The sequence below is a fragment of the Anolis carolinensis genome, chromosome 3, assembly GCF_035594765.1.
Source record: "Anolis carolinensis isolate JA03-04 chromosome 3, rAnoCar3.1.pri, whole genome shotgun sequence".
NCBI lineage: Eukaryota > Metazoa > Chordata > Lepidosauria > Squamata > Dactyloidae > Anolis > Anolis carolinensis.
In genome coordinates, this window is record NC_085843.1 from 180,324,958 (window position 1) to 180,346,778 (window position 21,821).

The following is a 21,821-nucleotide window of genomic DNA, read 5'->3' on the forward strand; positions in this document are numbered from 1 at the left end:
AAAGCATATGATAAAATGGCAGATGAAAAATACAAATAAAAGCACAAGTTAGTACTTAAGAGGCAAAGAAAAACAAAAAAGACAGTTAAGCATTGCTGCTAAAATCTCAAGTGGATCAGTTTTGGAACAAATCCAGCCTGAACTCCCATTAGAAGCAACAGCGACTGAGACTGTCATGATCAGGGCAGTTGATGACCAAGGCTTTAAAGGTCTTTCATTCATAAAGTCATCATAAGTTGAAATCAATTTGAGAGCAAATAACCGAATTTCAAGTGTGCAGATTCTTTGCTATAAAGGTCTGAAGGCTTCAATCAGATTAAATGATATGTCGTGACACCATGATAAAACCATTAATGCATAATCATTAGATCTTTCCTGGAGTGAACTTCAGCTTGTTAGTCTTCATCCTGCCTGTTGTGAAAGCTTGAGGTTGTGTACACCTGAATCTGTTGAAAAAAGTGAAGCACTATTCACACGTTGTAGTTTCTGCTTGAGTAAATGTCCAATAAATGGGAACAGGACCAGTAAAGCTTCACCAACCACTAAACATGTGGAAGAACTTTCTGGTAGAACCACTGTGGATTGAAAAGTCTCTCACCTTCAGAAAGTTACTTTCAACATATAAAATTAGTGGAAATTGTTATCAGAGAAAAGAGTGAAAATATTGCTAATATTTTAACATGACTAGTGGATATCCATGTATATATAGCAATAGAGCTTGGGCAGAAAATCCTTTTTCGACTATAGCTCTTAGAATCCCTGGACAACATAACCATTTATTGTGCTAGTTGTGTGATCCCAGAATCCGTAGGCCAAAAAAGCAACTATTTCTAGTTCTGGAGGTCTGAAAAATCTCCTTCAGTTGTTTCATTTTACCCAGCTTCTCCTCTTTGTAATAGTGACATGACTCGATGTCCAACTTCTCGAGAGTACATTTTCAAAATATCTGTGGGTAAGCAATACACAACAAGGAAGGTGTATTGTGTAATTATGGTGCTGAATGAATACTATTTTAATGGAGAGTGGCATTATTGAAAGGTCTGGTGATCGCAAAGGCTACTCTAATTGGCCATTAGAAATTGTTTTCCAGCTGCACACCGATGAAACTAATCCAAGTAAGATATTTGGTTTTGTTTCCCATTTTATGGATAGAATTGTCTTCCAGCCTGACATCCCTGACCTCACTGGCTTTCGCAGTAGGCAGGAAATAAGTTGCTTCACATTCTCTCTCTTAATGAGGAGCATTTCCAAGGCTGCCTTTCTCTCTGGCCTTTTGCAAAACAGTTGCATTGCAGATAGACAATGAAAACTCCTCAGCTTTTAAGCTCACACTGTGAGCGTTATCGCTTCTCTGTGTCTACCCCATGCAAGCTGAGGGAGAAACATGAGGTCAACATCTATTCCTTAGAGACAAGATTGTGTGGCAGCATGGAGAATGGCTCCCTATTCGTTCAGAAACCAAGGAAAGAATGAAAAAATAGGAGGCAATTTAGGAATGAAACAAATTGTAGATTTTGCAGAAGGGTGGAAATAACAAAGGGCAATCAAATGAACAATTAGGATGAATCATTGTTAAGAAGCGAGTAATAGCTGAGTGTAGCTGAGTGTGGGACTGAGATTATAGTTTGAGAAGAGGATATAGCTCATTAGAAGAAAACAATTTTTGCATGCACAAGATCTTAAGATCAGTCGCTGGCAGGGCAGGAAGGACTCGTGTCTGAAAACCAGGAAAACTACTGCTACCGTATTTCCCCGAAAATAAGACAGTGTCTTATATTAATTTTTGCTCCCAAAGATGCACTAGGTCTTATTTTCAGGTGATGTCTTATTTTTCCATGAAGAAGAATTCACATTTACTGTTGAACAAAAAATGAACATTATATACTGTACAGTAGTTGTCATCACAAACCAGCATAACCAGACAAACTGTGAATCCTATCAAGAATTTCTTGTTATTACCATTATTTCCATGTACAACACTCTATGGTATGTACATTTACCAATCCCGCATACTCTGGTGTTCTGTTTGGCGGGCATTTTTTCAAACAAAAACTTTGCTAGGTCTTACTTTTGGGGGAGGCCTTATATTTAGCAATTTAGCAAAACCCCTACTAGGTCTTATTTTCCGGGGATGTCTTATTTTCAGGGAAACAGGGTAGTCAATGTAGTACTGAATTAAATGGGCCATTTCTATGACTTGATTGCAAAGGCTGGAGCCCCCGGTGGAGTAGTGGGTTAAAGCCTTGTGACTTGAAGGTTGGGCTGCTGACCTGAAGGCTGCCAGGTTCGAATCCCACTTGGGGAGAGCGCGGATGAGCCCCCCTCTATCAGCTCCAGCTCCATGCCGGGACATGAGAGAAGCCTCCCACAAGGATGGTAAAACATCAAAACATTCGGCCGTCCCCTGGGCAACATCCTTGCAAACGGCCAATTCTCTAACTCCAGAAGCGACTTGCAGTTTCTCAAGTCACTCCTGACACGAATTTTTTTTACAAAGGCTTCCGAACCTCAACAAATATAAAAGAAGGGAAATGTGGAAGCATACATTTCCTAAGGATTTCTTCAGGCTTAGCATAGAGTACTAGAGTCTAGTGTGGATGGCTATTGGTGAGGCCCTGGTCTTTAGTAATCCCCTTTTCTTCAGTGAAGAATTTAGATTGTGCTATTTATTCAAATCCTAGCCCTAAATTAGACATCTTAGTAACAGAACTGAATGAGTGGGCTGCAAAATAAAATGTAGCATAAATGTGTGGTTGTTGTGGGGAGACGTTACACATCTTCATCTCAGGCTTCATCAAAATAAACAAATAGATGGATGCTAGGTCACAAGATGGCAAGTGAATATGTGTATTTTCATAGTTATATGAATGTGACCATTTCATCACTCCTCCCATATGGTTTTCATTCCTCTGCCTCAACGTTCAGTTGATTTTCTGTGTGCACAGAGCCTGTTCATTTCTCATTAGACAATTTTCCCCATGAATATTTTTGTATGTGTTCATACAACTATCGATACCTCATATATGGCCATTGACCTTTTGACCACATAAGTACTTGGCAATTGAAAAACTAAATTTGAGTAAGTTTAACAGCGTGGTTGCAAATTAAGTTACCATTAATTAATTCCTGTTTGCAATAACTTAAACATAACTGAGTTGTATCCAACTTGCAGTGAAGTAAGGGATTATTTCAATTCTCTTGTGATATAACTTAAAATGTTTTTATTACTTTTAATGTGGTCTCATTATTTATCGTGTGTTTTGTACCACTTGCTAGCTGGTTGAAACATTCTGGTTCTTTCAAAAAGTAAATATAAGAAATATATTAATTGCTTTTGAATAGTTATGAGCTAATAAGTAGTTTTAAAAGTGAAATAAGAGAGTATCATTATCATCAATGTATTTGTATAGCATTATCAGTATACATGATGTTTTTACATGAGTTAATTTGACAGTTCCCTGCCTACAGGCAGTTGGAATGGAAAAGGGATTTACATTTGCTTCTTGGCCTAGGAATGATGAAGTGGTACTTGCCTTTTCTTTCTCTCCCTCTTAGACCACAGCATTGGTAACTGGGATGGAAAGAAGCCCTTTCCTCAATATTACCATGACAAAAACTATCTCCTTGGTGGAGGAAATTCTTGAAATTGGAGCTTGAACTAATCACTTTTTGAAAGTACCTTTCCAATGTCTAATCTAGGAAGATTACCTGTTTGTGTAAACTGTGATGAAGAGACAAATGGTTCCAATAAAAAACAAAATGTTATTGATGTTGTCAGCTGAAGGGTCCTCACAGGCACAACGGGTTAAACCACTGAATTGCCAAACTTGCTGATCAGAAGGTTGGTGGTTCAAACTGGCAGAACAGGGTGAAAACCCAGCTTCTGCCAACCTCGTAGTTTGAACACATGTGAGTAGATCAATAGGTATCGCCTCAGTGGGAAGATAATGCTAGCCACATGACCTAGGAAGTGTCTATGGACAATGCAGGCTCTTTGGTTTAGAAATGGAGATGAGCACCATCACCCAGAGCCAGAGATGAACCTGACATAGGAGGTGTCTATGGACATCACAGGCTCTTCGGCTTAGAAATGGAGGTGAGCCAGAGATAAGTACCACCCTCAGAGCTAGAAGGAGAAGGCTTTACCTTCATCTATGTTATGGTTGTTTCTAGGCAGTGAATGTTTTCCTTTGTGTTTGTGTATGCTGGAATCTGCCCTGAGTCCCCTTGGGGAGATAGGGCGGAAAGAAAATAAATTATTATTATTATTATTATTATTATTATTATTATTATTATTATTATTATTACTATTATTATTATTATTATTATTAGAAAGATTCTGGAACTATGGTCACAGTCTATATATGGCAAGATTTCTGCTTACTGATGGAAGTGGGTCACCAGTAGAATGCAGCTGTTTCTGTACTGGAACTACACCAGGAAATGGTAGCTTTTTCTCAAGGTACTATTAACACTTCACAGCTGTTTTAGACAGGAAGTCAATATGATGTAATCTAGCTTGCAAAAAATTTCTCCCTTTCACTGTCATAACAATGGTTGCATTTGATAGTGCAACCAAGTCCACAGATGCCATGTGTAAATTCAAATATATGGTATCAGCGCTTCTTGGAAAGCCACCAAGTGAAATAATACCTTAACTTACCTCAATAAAACAGGGAAAGATCAGATTGCTTTTCTTTTCCTACTGTTGGCTGTTTTTTAACTAAGTATGCAAACTTTTAAAGGTTCGTGTAAATACATAATGTATTCCGGCAACAACTTCCCAACCTGTGATTTGTAATTCAGAAACCACTTTCCTTGTGCTGAGTCCCAATAAAGATTCTATAGGTGTGTGAGAATTTTCTTATTCATGAGATAATTTTGTAGATAATTTATTGCCACTGCAATAAAATTAGAGTGCCATTCAACCTTACAAAGGGTAGGTTTGCATGGCCAGCATTACAGTGTTATATATGGTATCTCATATTATTTCATCACGGTGGTATGCAGACATCTATATTTGCATATCTTGACCAAATAATTGTAACAGGTTTTCCATATTATGCTTGGAGAAAGCTGGGAAACCCAAACTAAGCCTGATAATGAACAGAATGGAAAAAAGTCAGAAACAAGAGAATGAAACGAGACAGGATCTAATAATGGGCTTCCACTGATAGAATGATGGAAGCAGTAGATTCCATGAATCTCAAAACAATATCAGGGTTGTGAACATGGAGGTAGCAGTGAGGTAAGCAAAGGAAAAGAATCTCATAAGGTTTCCCTAATGAAACTCCGTGGTTTAACCTTTGTGGATATTATTCACAAATGGTCTAGAGCTGGAGAAGTGAAGAAGGCTGAATATTTTAACTGATGTTTTTGTTGATGGATACAGATGTAGTTTAAACAATTCATTGTGGTAATGAAAAGACTATTACAAAAAGATTTTAAAATGGGTCAAAAATGTGTTTCTTGAGTACCAGGAAACCATGATTGGGATTGAGGAGGAGTTTGAAACCTATTCAGATCAAAATTCCCATTCTTTGCACAACGTTTTTTTAAATCAAAAAATCTGCACAAAATGCTGTTTCCTACAGAGAAAAATGCTGGTTTTGGTATAAAATGTGTGAACTTTGCATAGCATTACGTCTTCAACTATAGCAATTCTTTTGGACAGGAAACTATTTCCTGCAAGGAAGATATTATTTCTGCACAGAAAAATCATGTTCTGCACACAAATAACACCTTCCTTTGCAGAAAACTGTTTCTGAACAAATCTGAACTGAAAAGTCTAAACAACAAACAAACCTGCATCGTTTTCAAAGCCTCTCAAAGTGGGATGGAAATTATTAAAATTACCCATTCCTTTATTTAAAAAACAAAATTAGCAAAAATACCCCTATATCCCTATTGGGAGGGTAAATTTTATTAGATGTTGCTTTTCTCTTACGTTTTCATGAAAAGTTGCAGTCATTTTCCTTACTATACAGAATTTTTCTGTATAGTAAAGCATTATTTTCAGAAAAGCATTCAAAGTAAACAAACCTTATATTCAGTTTTATATCATTTCTTTGTTCTTCTCAGAGGCAGGAAGGAGGCAACTATCAAGATGTTGCAACCCATTTCAAGTTGATTCATTCCATGAATGTCTGGCCCAGTATTTTAAAAATATGGGTTCAGCACGTCACTGTATAAAATAAGATGTTTTTTCTTATCATTTTTTCTTCTCCTCCAGGGTTAGGAAAAATGTTACTGGTCCTCTTTCAGTGTGCTCGCACATAACCCTTAAATGTTTTTTTTTTTTTTTTAGAATTTGTAAGTCATTAAGGGAAAATCCAGGTGGGTTTGAAGGTGAAAAACTGTTACTTGCTCGTGTTTACTTCAAGTTCTATGAAGAAAAATCTGACAAATGTAAGTACAGTAGGCCCTTGGAATTTGGCTCCAGGACCCCCCATGGACACCAAAATCTGTGGATATTCAAGTCTCATTATATACATAGTACAATGATATCCTTTATAAAAATAGTAAAACTAAGATTTGCTTTTTGCTTTTTTAAAAATGGAATTCATAGATGGATCCACAGATACAGAATCTATGGCTACAGAGGTCCAATTGTATTGTCTCAGGAAGGAAGAAATACAAAGGGCAACCTTGGGTGTTACTGTTGAATGAATGCAGTTTGACACCATTTTAACTGTCATGGTTCAATGCTATGGTACTCAGTTGTAGTTTCGTGAGGTACCAGCACACTAAGAATCAATAGCATTAATTACTATGATGTACGCTGGAACTCAACTGACAGACCCAATCTTTTAAACTTGAACACGCCTATTTGTATTTTATAATGCGTTTTATGAATGTCTTATGTAAGTTAATTTTTTAATTGATTTATAGTGTATTGCACAGTTTTTATATGTGTGTTTTATTGTAAGCCGCCCTGAGTCCCCTGTTGGGTGAGAAGGACGGGATATAAATATTGTAATAAATAAATAAATAATAATATTCGACAGAGTAGCTTAAAGATTTGAAAAAATACAACGTCTATGATTCCATAGAATTGAATCATGCAGTTAAAGTGTTGCCACATTGCTTTCATTCTACAGTGTAAAAGCACCCTTTGTTATCAGAAGAGATGATATTTTGCTAAGGAATGGTATGGCCAAAGATATGCAACATAACCAATTCACACCAAGGTCTAATTGTCAATGAGGTCCTCTGTACCAACTGTAGCACTTCCCAGTTCCTGAACATAGGAAATGTCAAGAGGAAGGTTTGGCCACAACACTTCTCCCTTACATGTTGTTTTTCTAAGTGGGAGGAAATATGGGGAAACCTTCCATTTGTAACCTGATGTAGAATTAATGTACACTATCATTGATTTTCTTCTCAAAAACACCTGCAGTCATATTGTTGTATGGTTTAAGTTATAAACTGTTATTTGTTATAGTCCCAGTGAAATTTATATAGTTCAATATTATTTGTTGTGTTAAACAAAATGCAATTATCAGTAAACAAAGTACAAAACCCCCCACACTCAATTATGTTTTCTTATGGAGCTTGTCTAATGATCCATAAGACTGAATGTTCAGTAAATGAATCTGAGCTAGGCCTGGCATACTTAAAAGAGCTTCACTGTCAGCAAATAAATGACTCAGTACACATGAAACTGCCTAAGGCTGAAGTAGACCATTGGGACTGGATCATTAGTACTACAACTCCCTAAATTCCCAATTAGCATGGCCAGTGACCGTGTTGGTGGGGGGATTCTGGAAAATACAGACACCTAAATAACCTTTTCCAACGCTGCTTTCACCCATCACTTTCTACACTGATGGGCAACTTTGTCAAGTCAAACCTCATTCCCAAGCTTGCTTTCTGAGGTTTGTTCATTATGATTTCCAGGGATCCAAAGTAGGACTTTTATGCATGTAAAGTAAGTGGCTTGCCATTTTGTGGTGTAGCTTATCTCATTCACACAAATGGATGTCAGCATACTGTTCTGTTTTTCTACGATATATGAGTAACTCAAGTTGGCCAGTTGTCATACTGTCTCACAACAAACTTTTAGGTCTTGATTATTCTAGAACAATTAGCTATTATATAATGGAAGGAGAATGGTCCAAAGGCAAAGTGCAATGCATTTTTTGACATTTGCTCAACAAAAATCTATTCCTTTTATATAGCCTAGTTGATAAGACTTTTTGCTTCCTTTGGTCTCCTTGTTCTCTGTTTTTTGTTTTAACATGGGCTTTCCCAGTAGAACCTATGCCCAGTTCCCCTGTCTTTCTGATGTTTTGTTTCCTACACTACTAAGCCAGACAGGAAGAATTGGCTGCTTGCCAGTCCTGTTGTAGAGCTTTCTCCATGGCACCTCCTTCTATCAACCCTCTCTGTTCTTTGTTTTGCCACAGACAAAGTAGAAGGGGTTCTAAATTGCAATTCCAGAAGTAGTTAATACTGTAATATCTAGTAGTTACTAGCTATTTCATACATTGCATTTCCGTTGTGTCATTTCTGCCATAATGACATGTATCTGATTAAAACTGTTGGATTTTCAGAAAGGTGTAGGAATTCAAGTATTCAAGACTGGGCTCGGGCTATGGCACAGGCTGGAGAGCAGCTGCAATGAATCACTGCAATGAATCACTCTGACCAGGAGGTCATGAGTTCGAGGCCCGCTCGGAGCCTATGTTTGTTTGTCTTTGTTCTATGATAAAAAGGCATTGAATGTTTGCCTATATGTGTGATGTGATCCGCCCTGAGTCCCCTTCGGGGTGAGAAGGGCGGAATATAAATGCTGTAAATAAATAATAATAAATAATACCAAGATGCTTTACCTTTAAAGAAACTGATACTGATGTTGAAGATTAGCATTGTCTGTTTAGATATTTTCCTTCGCTTCGATATTATGGACATAACAGAAATCTTCAGTGAGCTCTCAGCCCAAGAAAACTGACACAGTAAAATGCTGTCTCAACTGCTAGAGGAATGGAGGGCATAACATTTCCAGTCATCCAAGGCAATCTCCATTTTACTGTATTGAACCCAGCGTTCAACCTGATATGATCTCATTGAGGGCAACTTTTAAACAAATTGAGTTGTTTTGGATTAACCTAGAAACAAGTTGGCTGTAGCCAAAATAAGAAAACAAAGTTATAAGTTGGAGTATTTGTAAAATATCCCCCTTCTTTCGAATGTCTAAGATAATTAGAAATTTTCAGTTGAGATTTTTAAAATATGCTGAAAAACCAGTTGCCTTAGCACAGGGGTCCCCAAACTAAGGCCCGGGGGCCGGATGCGGCCCTCCAAGGTCATTTACCTGGCCCCCGCCCTCAGTTTTATAATATAATATTTTTATATCAGTTTTAATAATATAATATATTGTATATACATATAATATTGATAATAATCTTATGTTATACAATATAATACTAATAGTAATACCATATAATAATATTAATTATATGTTATATATTACATATTATATAATAGTATAGTGGTATAGTTCAATATAGTAATATATAATGCTAATATTGTGTTATGCTAATAATATAATATATTGTATGTACATATAGCTGCTCTGAGTCCCCTTCGGGGTGAGAAGGGTGGGATATAAATGTAGTAAATAAATGTAGTAAATAAATAATTAATTTTAGACTTAGGCTCGGCCAAAGTCTGACATGACTTGAAGGCACACAACAACAACAACAACAACAATCCTAATTAAATTGACTATCTCATTGGCCAGTAGCAGGCCCACACTTTCCATTGAAATCCTAATAGGTTTATGTTAGTTAAAATTGTTTTCATTTTTAAATATTGTATTGTTCTTTCGTTGTTGTTGTTGCACTACAAATAAGACATGTGCAGTGTGCATAGGAATTTGTTTGTTTTTTTTTTTTCAAATGATAATTCGGCCCCTCAACAGTCTGAAGGATTGTGTACCGGCCCTCTGCTTAAAAAGTTTGGGGACCCCTGCCTTAGCATGTTAATGCTTGTTAAAATTAGAAAGCATGTAAAACAATGAGATTACAACAATTTATCTTGCATGAAAAAAACTACTATCATTGCGATCTTGATGAAACAACATTATAAAGTTGGCAGTTATCATATTTAAGTGTTTTGTGTTCCAGGAATTGCCCTTTAAAAGAAGCAAATTCTTAGTTGCATTTATCAACTCAGTTATAGAGTGTTAGATATTGTCAGGATCCTATGCGTAGGATCTGCCATGTTGTATAAACTCATGCTGGAATATCATACTATACTGCCTGTTTGTTTTGTGATCTGTATTTTGCTATAGAGCATTATGTCATTCATCAATAGTTGTATTGCTATGCATTTTTAACATAATTGCTAATGGGAACTTGAGTAAATTCTAGAAGCTGCCAGCTGAAGTTACTCCTCCAGTGAAATGCTGGTACAACCTATCATGTTAACGAGGCACTTGCTGCTAACAACCAGGATAAGCTGTAGATTTGTTATGAGAACAACCTGATACCCAAGGCCTTTCTCATATGGAAGATGGAAATGAGGGAATTAGATAATGTTTTGATTGCCTGACCAATGAGAGAAAAGACTGCAAAAAAAAAAGTTACACCCAAGGCTGTTAGGACCCAGTTTTCAGGGCCTGGATTCTGGCACCAGAAATCAGGGCCACTGACATTCCAGACTGATTTTTTTTTTCGTGTCAGGAGCAACCGGAGTTGCTTCTGGAGTGAGAGAATTGGCCGTCTGCAAGGACATTGCCCAGGGAACGCCCAGATGTTTTTGATGTTTTTACCATACTTGTGGGAGGCTTCTCTCATGTCCCCGCATGGAGCTGGAGCTGATAGAGAGAGCTCATCCGCACTCTCCCCGGGTGGGATTCGAACCTGGCAGCTTTCAGGTCAGCAACCCAACCTTCAAGTCATGAGACTTTTATCCCCTAGGCCACTGGAGGCTCCATTCTAGACTGACAAGGTACTTGCAACGCTTGACCCTGAGAGGAAACAGCTGGCGGATTTGGCTGGCGGATTTCGCAGGATTTTCTCTTGGCGGGAATTGTATCTTTAAATGAGGGGGAGGGTATATAAGAGAGTGCCGACCGCTGCCCGGCACTCTTGGCTTTTTCCATGTCAATGTTTCCTTAGTAAAAGTTTCCAGTGATAACAGAGCACGTCTCGTGTCTTCATTTGGGAGCAGCTATAGTGAGCTGACACAAGGCCTTTAGACCAATGGACTTTATGTGCAGGAAATGTTCAATGTAACCTATAAATCTTGTAACTTTTCAGAAGCCCCCAGATCCAACAATAAGGCACCTTAATAATCTGTATCTGTACTTTTAAAATAAAGCCTTTCTACCTCAAGTGGGCTTTTCTTTCAGATGGTAAAGACCTGCAGTTGACAGATATTACTGTTTTCATAATGTAAGACATCGCCTATCCATTTTTGGAGTTGAAAGATAGCATAGTCTAGTGGTTTGGATGTTGGGTGAGGACTCTGAGTCCAGATTTTGAATTTGTGATCAGCCATAGAAATTCATTGGGTGGCTTGGGCAACAGGCCCCATCTACACTGACCATTGAATTAAAAATGTCTTGAAACTACAATGACTACAAAACTCAGGACACCAATGCATGCTGTAGCATGGATTAAAGTGGTTGCAGTGCATTGAAGAAAGTCACAGGAATGTATGAGATAAGCCCTTTAATGTGCGGCAGCAGATCCCAGTGTATTCCAGATCACAGAGCAAAATTGGAAGCACACTGTAAAAACCTGCCCTTGTTGAAGCACTTTGTAGAATTTAGAACACAGGGTGAAAGTGTTGCCAAAAAATACCCCAAGGAGATTGATGGGGTTCAGCAACCTCTGCTGGGAAAATCCAGTCACATGCTAAAGAGGCAGACAGCAGATAAAAAGTGAAAACCGCTATCAGCTTACTGGGTGGATACTAGTTGCTTTGGGACTGATACACCAGCTGGCAGTAAGGCAGCCACCTAAATACTGCATTAGTGAGCAGGTGAGGGAAAGTGGTTATTGGTGGGGTAACTGTGGTCTATAAGGACCATCCTAACCTGACCAGATTGCCTATTAGGGAGATGAATCACATTGAGTGGGTGTACCTGAGTTTGAAAACCAGGTATAGACTGAGGATTCTGTTAGTGTACCATCCACCCATTTGGACATTAGCAGACATGACTGTAATGGCTAGACACTTGCAGGGAGAAATATAGAACAAGGTGATGGCCCAGCAGGATCAAGGCAGTCATGGATGCCAATGTGTTGCCACAGAGGATTCAGTCTGGTGTGTTTGGCTACCATCACAGTTGCTCTGAGGCCAGTCTGGATCATAATGCTTTGAACAGGATCCAGATTAGGTGTCTGATTTACAACCTCATCAGATGGGGAAGAATCGGCAGCATGCCCTACTTCACTGCTCATTTCAGCATGGAGCCCGCCGGCTCCCATTACATGATGTACAACTACTTCCAGTGGGTCTCTGTGCTTAAAGGGGAAGAGAGGTGAAGCATGCTGGTCTGGCAGCAACGTGGGAGGCTTCCCATGTTCCACTAGAAACAATGGGGGGGAAGTCAGACGGTCGGCACTTCCTCCCATGGGATGCTCAGCTGAGTGAGTTGGGCAATGCGGGATATGGGGTGAATAGTTCCACATCCCCCCCCCCCCCCAACGTACACTGCCAGAATTGCAACAATGTGTGGTGATTCCAGCGGTCTTTATGATGAGGTCTATAGACAAAGCCTCAGACACATCCAACATAGCAACATACCATGATAAGATTGGAGGAAGTAGCCTATTCCTGGAATTTTGCAACATCAACACATAGAAGTCAGTTGGCTCCTCACCTGTAAGGAACCTCATAGACTGAGGAGGCCACATAGTATTCAAGAATTATTCATTTAGATTAAACCCAAGATAAGCACGATAAGATAGTATTATTTCCATGCTTGGCTAACATCCCACTGACCTCCTCTTCAAGGTTCTCACCTTAATGAGTTTAGTTCGTGTTGGAACAGAATCAGAAATGGAGGGTCAGAATCAGTTCAATGTATTTTATGATGTTGGCAAAGCACAAAGGCATTTGGCACACACATCACCTCCAATACTGGTCTACAGAAACCACTAAAATCATGCTTTGATAATCTGCCAAATCTGACACTCTTGACCTCATAGCAATGCATTACTAATAATACTATTAGTTGTGGCACTAAAAAGTCTAATAGTTAAATAAAGCAACTGAAGGATGACTGTAGATGAGCCTAGAGAGTGGCAAAAAAGGCAGAAACATTTTCATCCTCTGACTCCCTGCTTAAGAAGTCTATAACATTTCTTTTAAAAGAATTATTTGTCCAGCTGATTGCATTGAGGACTACAGCAACCCTGCAGGAAGATTTATTTTTATTTATTTACTTCTCACATTTATATCCCACCCTTCTCACACAGTGGCACACAGTTTAACGTGTCTTTGAAGCTGTTGCTTGGTCCATTTTTATGATTCAATGGAAAACCAGTTTGCAAGTTTATATTCAGCTTGCTTGCTTGCTTGGTGTCTAATACAATACCCATTTTCAGTTGTAGGCATGATTCTTCTCCTGCTAATGATGCAAATGCAAAAGGATCTAATAGCACCTTTGAGACTAACTGGGAGCAAAAAGCTGGTAGCATGAGCTTTCATAGACTAAAGTCTACTTCATCAGATGCATCTAATGATGCAGACTTAAGTCTACGAAAGCTCATGCTACCAACTTCTTTGACTCAGTTAGTCTCAAAGGTGCCACAAGATTTCTTTGCATACTAATCCAGACTAACACATCTATGCCTTTGAATTCTAATGATGCAATTGTTTGAATATTTCATTTCTGATTGCAAGGAATAATAATTTCTATGGCTTTCTTTTTGCTTCAGGATACTACTAATATTTCTTTACAGTTTGTCTTTGGTGTCCATATATCTAAAACCTATTTGGGGGAATTATTCTGCCCAGAAATATACGTGAAGTTTTATTTTACAAACCCTACAAGTTTCCTTCAAATCTCCTGTTTACAGACATCCAAATTTTGTGGAAAATTGTTGGGTTTTGCATATATGCAAACACACACATGCAAATAAATTTTGTTTTAAAAAACAAGGTGGGAGTCTCTGAACGTGTTTTCCAATGAAAACTTGTTTTTTCACACAAAATAAGTATTTCTAGTAACCCATGTGAATTCTTTGTGCAAAAAAATGTGAACAATATTTATTCCTCACCTAACCAAGGTCTGTCATGAATGCTTTCCTGGGGAACCATGAAAAATATCATACTTAAAAATGAACATCAAAATATTTTCAAAGAATGATGGCTGCTACTTCTGCTTCTAGCACTTCATTTCCAATCTTACACCCAGACCCCATTCTCAAATCTTAGAGTATATAAATATCTCTCAGTCAAAGTCCCTTTACATTAACTTTGGATTAAACTGAAGTACATAATGGACAGGAAAAGGCAGATGTACCACTTATTTCCCCCGACATGTTTTTGTTTTTCTTAGGGCAATGTGAAATGCTCTATAATTTCAATATTTGCATTGTAAGCAGAACATTTTGTACAAATTTGTATCTGAAAAACAGTCACCTCATTGAATAGTCTCATTTTCCTGCTGTTCAGTGCTGCGCTGGCTGCTGGTATTTCCCAGACTGCTTGTGGTGACCCATGGATTTAAGTTTTATGATAAACTTTTATGTCATTCAAGTTATGCCATTGTGATGTCATAGGAAAACATTAACATGAGTGTAGGCAAATATATCAGAGGTCAGTGAAAATGAGGAATAAAAATTATGTTATGACAAACAGAAGCATGAAAACAACAACCTAAGGAGAGGGGCTTATGAAGATATGTGAATTAGCTGGGATGGACAAGCTGGCGATGTTGATCAAGGAGAAATCCTTGACCAATTTCAAGAAAGACTATGACATTTATTACTTTTTACACTGAAAATGGGGACAAATTCCTACTATTGTTTTTCTGATTTAGAAGAGTGTTATTAAAAGTAGGTGGTTATACAGTGATATCATAAGGTAACAGAAAGCTGTGAAATTAAAATCAACAGTCAGAGAGTCTAAGGCCTATAGATGAGTATTTATCGTTTTATTTGTGGTATTTTTAGTAGTGGGTTTTAGTGGTTAGAATGATTGTTTTAGATTGAGTTCTGTTAATTGTAGGTTAGATTTTTCTATTAAGAAAAGGTGTTTGTTCTGTATTTGTGTATTTTTGTAATTTGTTTGTATAAGTCTTTGTATGATTATAGGTTTTTTCTTGAATTAAAACTAATGTTAAAAAACACAACTTTATTTGAAGGTGCCCAAAACTGTTGAAAAAGGATACATATTTAAAAGCACCTAAGTATACATTTACTCTGCAGAACTAATACAGTTTGATGTTACCTTAATTGCCATGGCTTAATGCTATGGAATCATGGGTTAAGGCAAAGATAGCTAAAGGCCTTATCAAACTACAACTCCCATGATTCATAGCATTCAGCAATTTCAGTTAAAGTAGTGCCAAACTGTATTCTACAGTGCAGATGTCTGCTAAGTTCCATTTATGCAAATACTTTATCAGTGCATTATCAGAGTGGACCATAAAATGTACCGAAACTTTTTATTGATTATTTTGAGCATAATTCAGAAAGAGAAATTGTCTCTTTGTTTCCCTCTACCCACTATTGATAATTGATAATTATCAAAGCCATAACACTCCCCTCCCCAAAAGATTATTGACAATGAAGAGACCTAAAAAAAGAAAGATGTTTTTTCTTTATTTTTAAAATGTTTTCCACAGCTCCAAAGTTGGGCAATGTCAAAGCCACTAGAGCCTCTGGAAGGACCTAGCAGCAGCTGTACCCCAACTCTATCAAATTTAACCCTTTAATAAATGTATCAACTTGGTATTTTATGTGTGAGTTGTACTCCTTGTATTCTGGTGTCATTTCTTAAATGTATAAAATGTATCAGATGTATCTTGAAGATAGCTACCTCCCAGTGCCCTAAGTTTGCATAATCCCCTGAGAATGAAGATCACAGTCAGAATCCCTCCAGCTATTTCCCAAGCAAGATAAAATCAATTTTTGTGTGTGTATATAACCCTTTGTCACCAAGATGAGCTCAGGAAGTCTGTCCATTTAACGGTGGCTGAGAGTTTGCCATTTCCATGGAAGAGAAGGTTCAGCAAATATGAATTCATTACTTTCCTGAATGGGCAGCCAAACCACTAATTATGTGGAGCTGCCACTTTTGTCTTTTGAGCCTTGCACCCTTTGTTTCAGCAGAGCTGGGCACTTAAGTTAATCAAGGGTTTATCTGCATACGCAAGTCACCACTCCCTCCTGGTTCGTGCCCTCCCAGCAAACTTGATATTTAAACTGTCCAACTATCAACCATTGTTATTCCATCCAAAGGAATCTCCTCCTCCAGGCTATGACATCAGGGAAATCCCCAGGCAATCCATGTGTGGATCCTGGCCGGCCTTGCTTTGCAGCCAATCAGGGGAGGAAGCAGGAAGTCTGAATAGCTGCTTAAAATGTCATGTATTTTTCTGTGAATTCATGTTGGTACTTTTTGAAGTGTATTGCTTATAATTACATCCTATTTGGCCAAATCGTAATAAACTCCTCTAGCTTTGCCTTCAAAGCTCAATCCTGACTGATCAAGTTTAATGGGCATGGACCTCCTTATCCACGGTCCTAGCTAAAATAATCACAAAACTATGTTATAGCTGGCCATATATTTCACTTGTAAACAGTCTTTAAATATGTGGAGATCTGGGGCTGATTGTGTAATTTGTCAGAACAGGAAATCTGAATGCATGTAATATACATTCCTTTAAAGCACTTCATACGCATCCAGCTTGGGTCTGACAGCAACCCCAACAACTCCCATTTTAAGCTACAAAACACATATTACTGTCATATTTGAACTTAAAATCCTGATTTGAAGAGTTGTTTTCATGTCACACTTAAATAACTTGACAGCAGAAAATGAGAAGCCCAGGCTTTATGCAAAATTTACTTATTTATTTAGAGTATTTATATTGCATCCTTAAATCACAAAAGTTCCCAGTTGGCTTACAATTACTTAGTTATCATGGCATTTTCCTGCTCTGAGACATGACACACAAGGAAAATGGGATGGCAGGGTGGGAATTCAACAGTTCCTATTTGTTCTCCTTCCTCCACAAAAGCTGCCAGCTGCAACAAATCACTCTGACCAAGAGGTCATGATTTCGAGGCCAGCTCAGAGCCTGCATTTGTCTCTGTCTCTGTTCTATGTTAAGACATTGTTGTCCGTTCCTGGAAGGTGTAGGACCCAAGAAATAGGCTCACACCGCTGGTCGCAATGGAAAACTTTATTGAATCCGCCTTGCCAAGATGACTGCAAAAGCTTTTACTGACCCTCTTCCGCTTTTCCCCTCAGTATATGGGGTTGTTGCCTCCCCCCTCCTCCTTCTCCATCCACACCTCCCTTTCCTTTTGTCCTTTCCCACGTTTGAAGACCAGACCCTGTCATAAATCAGCCTATCCCGCCAAATGGTCTCCTTCCTCTGTCCTCTTGTAGTCAGGTTGCGAGAAGACCAGCTTTGATGATGCTGTTCTTTGTTGCACCCTGACATGACTCCCCCCTTCGGACGACGACCCTGCGGGGAGAGACAAAGTTCCGACAAGCTAAGGACAACAGCAGCAGAAAAAGCCAGGAGAAGGAAAGAAGAAGGAGAGAGAGAGTCCAACCCCCCCCCCTTTTCGGGATCATGGTCCAGGTTTATGGGGAAACTTTGTGTGAAACTGTTTTCTCAACTTTGGGGCTTTAACATGCTCTGCTGCTACCCATTCCGGGTGTAAGGTCTGTGAAGACCATTGGACCAAGTAGTACAGTTTCCCCCGAGACTTCTTGGAGTCCAGGATATCCTTGATTTCAAAATGGGTGTGTGCCCCCACCATAATGGGGACCGGATCTGCCCCCGGTTTACTCCATCTGTGAGTGTTTGGCGCTGGCTTCAGCAGGCTAACATGAAACACTGGGTGCACCTTGCGCCATCTATGAGGCAATTGTAACCGTACTGTCACTGGGTTCACAACGGCCGAAATGGGAAAGGGACCAACATATCGTGGGCTCAGCTTCCGGGATGGTTGTGTGGATTTCAGGTGCTTTGTCGACAAGTACACCAACTCCCCCACTTTGTAGTCCGGTGGTGCTGTTCTCTTTCTATCTGCATATTTCTTGTAATCCACTTTGGCGGTGCGCAAGGCCTCCTGAACTGAAGGCCAAGCGGCAGCGATCTTCTCGCCCCAATTCCCTGGCTTCTCGTCAGAAGGCAACTCCTTTTGCAGTGCGGGGAATGGCGGAAAATCTCTGCCGTTCACAACTTTAAACGGCGAGACCCCAGTGGACGCGTGATCCGAATTATTAATGCAATATTCGGCAAGTGGTAGCATCGAGGACCATTGATCTTGCTGGTACGTGCTGTAGCAACGGAGGAACTGCTGAAGGGTCTTCTGAACCCGTTCGGTGGCTCCGTCTGTTTCTGGATGGAAGGCCGTGCTCAGGGCCCTTTCAGTTCCTAAAATACCCAGGAAAGACTTCCAAAACCTCGATGTGAACTGAGAGCCCCTGTCACTTATGATCCGCTTGGGACACCCGTGCAGGCGGAACACGTGTTGCAGAAACAACAACGGCCAACTCGGGTGCCGTTGGAAGTCTCTTAAGGGCCACGAAGTGAGCTTGTTTGGAGAACAGGTCAATTATAGTCCAGATTGTGTTGAAACCATTGCTGTTGGGCAGGTCTACCACAAAGTCCATAGCTATATCCGTCCACGGTCTCGAGGGGTCTGCTACTGATTGCAACAATCCTTCCGGTCTGCCCACCTTTTGTTTTGCCATAGCGCACACTGGGCATTCCTGCAAATAACCCTTTACATCCTTGCGTATGGTTGGCCACCAGAATTGTCTATTCAACAGTTTCAGAGTTTTTGTAAACCCAAAATGACCAGCGAGCTTGGAGTCGTGTGCTTGGGCCAGCACCCTCCCCCGAAGTTCCTCCGGTACATAGTATTTGGAACCGTGAGTCCACAATCCCCCTGTTTGAGACAGTTCATCCCTATGAGACTGGAGCCAGGGGTCTGCATCTGCAGCTAGCCTCAATTCCTGGGACAGTTCGTGTGGTTGGCCACTAGGTGGGGGCTTTTCCTTCGCTGTGGCTCTTGTCTGCACCATCAAACCCAGTTGTTCTTTCGTGAACACAGTTCCGACTTCCCCCAGGGCCGAATAGTTTGCATCGGGCATTCGAGATAGGGCATCTGCCATCCTGTTCTGGGTCCCCGGAAAGAACTTCAGCTTAAAATTGAAACGGTTAAAGAACTGTGCCCATCGCAGTTGTTTTGCATTCAGCCTTTGAGGGGTACGTAAAGCTTGCAGATTCTTGTGATCAGTCCATACCTCAAATTGGGCCTCGGTTCCCTCCAAGAAATGCCTCCAATGGGATAGGGCAGCCTTCACTGTGAAGGCCTCCTTCTCCCACACCCGCCAATTCCGTTCCGTTTCCGTGAACTTTCTTGATAAATAAGCACACGGTCTTAGAGCACCCTCATCATCGGCCTGCAACAGTATTGCTCCATAGGCCGCCTCTGATGCATCACAATGAACCACGAAAGGTTTGTCCCGTTGGGCATGAACTAATATGGGTTGACTTGTGAACCTCCTTTTTAATTCCTCAAACGCCTCTTGGCACTCAGGCGTCCAGTTCAGTTTCGCACCCGGAGTCTTAGTCTTACGAGTCTCCCCCACTCCCTTAGTTTTTAGTAATTCTGTCAAAGGCAAAGACAGCTTGGCAAAGTCTTTGATGAACTGTCTATAGAAATTTGCAAAGCCTAGGAATCCCTGCAGCTGTCTTCGAGTCCTTGGAGGCTCCCACGCCAATACATCCTGCACCTTGGCGGGGTCCATAGCTATGCCTTTTGTGGAAATGCGGAACCCCAAGTAGTCTAACTCCGTTTTGTGCAATTCACACTTGGAGAGTTTGGCATAAAGCTGATTCTCCTTTAATCTCCGCAAGACTTCTCGAGTCAGCCTAATGTGTTCAGCCAGTGATTTACTGTACAAAAGGATGTCATCGAGATATATAATAACCCCCTTATATAGCATGTCACGAAAGGTCTCATTTATGAACTGCATGAACACCTTTGGACCTCCGCACAAGCCAAAAGGTAAAACTTTAAAATGGTACTGCCCAAGGTGACAATTAAAAGCCGTCTTCCAACAGTCTTCATCTTTGATTCGAATCCTATAAAAAGCCTCCCGCAAGTCCAGTTTGGTAAAGATGCGTGCCTCACCCAATTGCGCCAACATCTCTGACATTAGGGGAAGCGGGTATTGGTTTGTGGTGGATATTGCGTTAAGACCTCTATAATCCACGACCAATCTTAGGCCGTCTGCTTTTGGCCTGAAAAATACTGGCGCTGCCATGGGGGACTGAGATGGCTCGATGAAGCCTCTCTCTATATTTTTGTCAATAAATTCTCTGAGTGCCCTTTTCTCTGGTTCCGACATTGCATAGAGTTTTGGCTTAGGTAGTTTGGCATTGGGGTCTATTTCAATTGCACAGTCCGTCTTCCTATGAGGGGGCAACTGGTCACACTCCTTCTCACTGAACACCTCTGCGAATTCATGGTAGACTCTGGGAACGCTTTCCAATGGTACCCCCTGTGACATGGCTGCTATCGCCCCCTCTGGCTCCAGTACCTCTATGTCTTTCGGGGTACTCTCAAAATTGCAATTCCCATCCCAGAAAGTAAATGTCTCCCTTTTCCAGTCAATCTGAGGGTTTTGCCATCTCAGCCAAGGAACGCCCAAAATGACTGGCTGATGTGCCATTGTTGAAATCACAAATTGCAATGTCTCAGCATGAGAACCCATAGTCATTCTTAAAAACCCTGTTTTTTCTGTTACTGGGACTCCGTATGCTGGGCTTCCATCCAATTGTGCGAAGACTACTGGTCTCTTTAGTGGGTTTGGCTCCACCCCCAACCTGTTTGCTAGTTCGGGAGTAATTAGGCATCTCGTGCACCCACAGTCCAACATAGCATCTGCCTCTACCTGAATCCCTGTCTCTGGGTTCAACAGCCTCACTCTGACTCTCACAATGTCACAATTTACTCTTCTCAACTCACCCCCTTCGCCCTCTGGTGGTTCGATCTGTTTCCGGGCGTTCAAAACAGATCCCAGTCGTTTCCCGGTAACTCCAGGTCCTCCGCTTCCTCCATCTCTTCTGCCTGAAGCTGCCCTGGGGCTAAAGCCGTTTCCGTTGCCATGGCAGCTTTCCCTTTTGCTAGTTTGGAGTTCTGGTGGGGCGGCTTCTGGCTGTGAAGCCTCTCTCCTTTTGTCTCCACGCCTGTCCCTTTCGGACACTCTGCCGCTCGATGTCCCTCGCGGCCGCAAGCGAAGCAGGCCCCCCTCCCTGCTCTCCTCTCCCTGCTGGTCGACCTTCCGCGACGAGGGGAGAAGCGCCGTGTTGCTGCTGTCGGGGGTTTGATTCTGTTGCTCTCCCTTGGACGACGAGAGATTTGCTGTTGGTCCACCTCCACGCGCCCCGCTAACAAAATCCAGTCCTCCAAGTCTCTTGGATTTCCTCTGTGTAAAGCCCACTCGAGCACCTCAGAGCGTAAACCAGCCCTGAAATATTCCAGTTTGGTGGTGTCGGACCAGTCCCTAATCTTCCCCGCTGTGGCTTTAAATTCCAGGGCGTATTCTGACACCGTCCTTCCTCCCTGGTATATCCTTTTGAGTTGGGCCTTCGCCCTCTC

At 40.6% G+C, this 21,821-nt stretch overlaps 1 long non-coding RNA gene across 1 annotated transcript; it reads right to left on the bottom strand.

Moving 5' to 3' along the window:
* Positions 1-345: 345 nt before the first annotated feature.
* Positions 346-14,735, bottom strand: LOC134297678 (uncharacterized). Its single transcript, XR_010004509.1, has 2 exons — positions 14,605-14,735; positions 346-446 (listed from the first exon to the last, which is right to left on the bottom strand). It is a non-coding gene; the product is annotated as an uncharacterized LOC134297678 (long non-coding RNA).
* Positions 14,736-21,821: the final 7,086 nt, after the last annotated feature.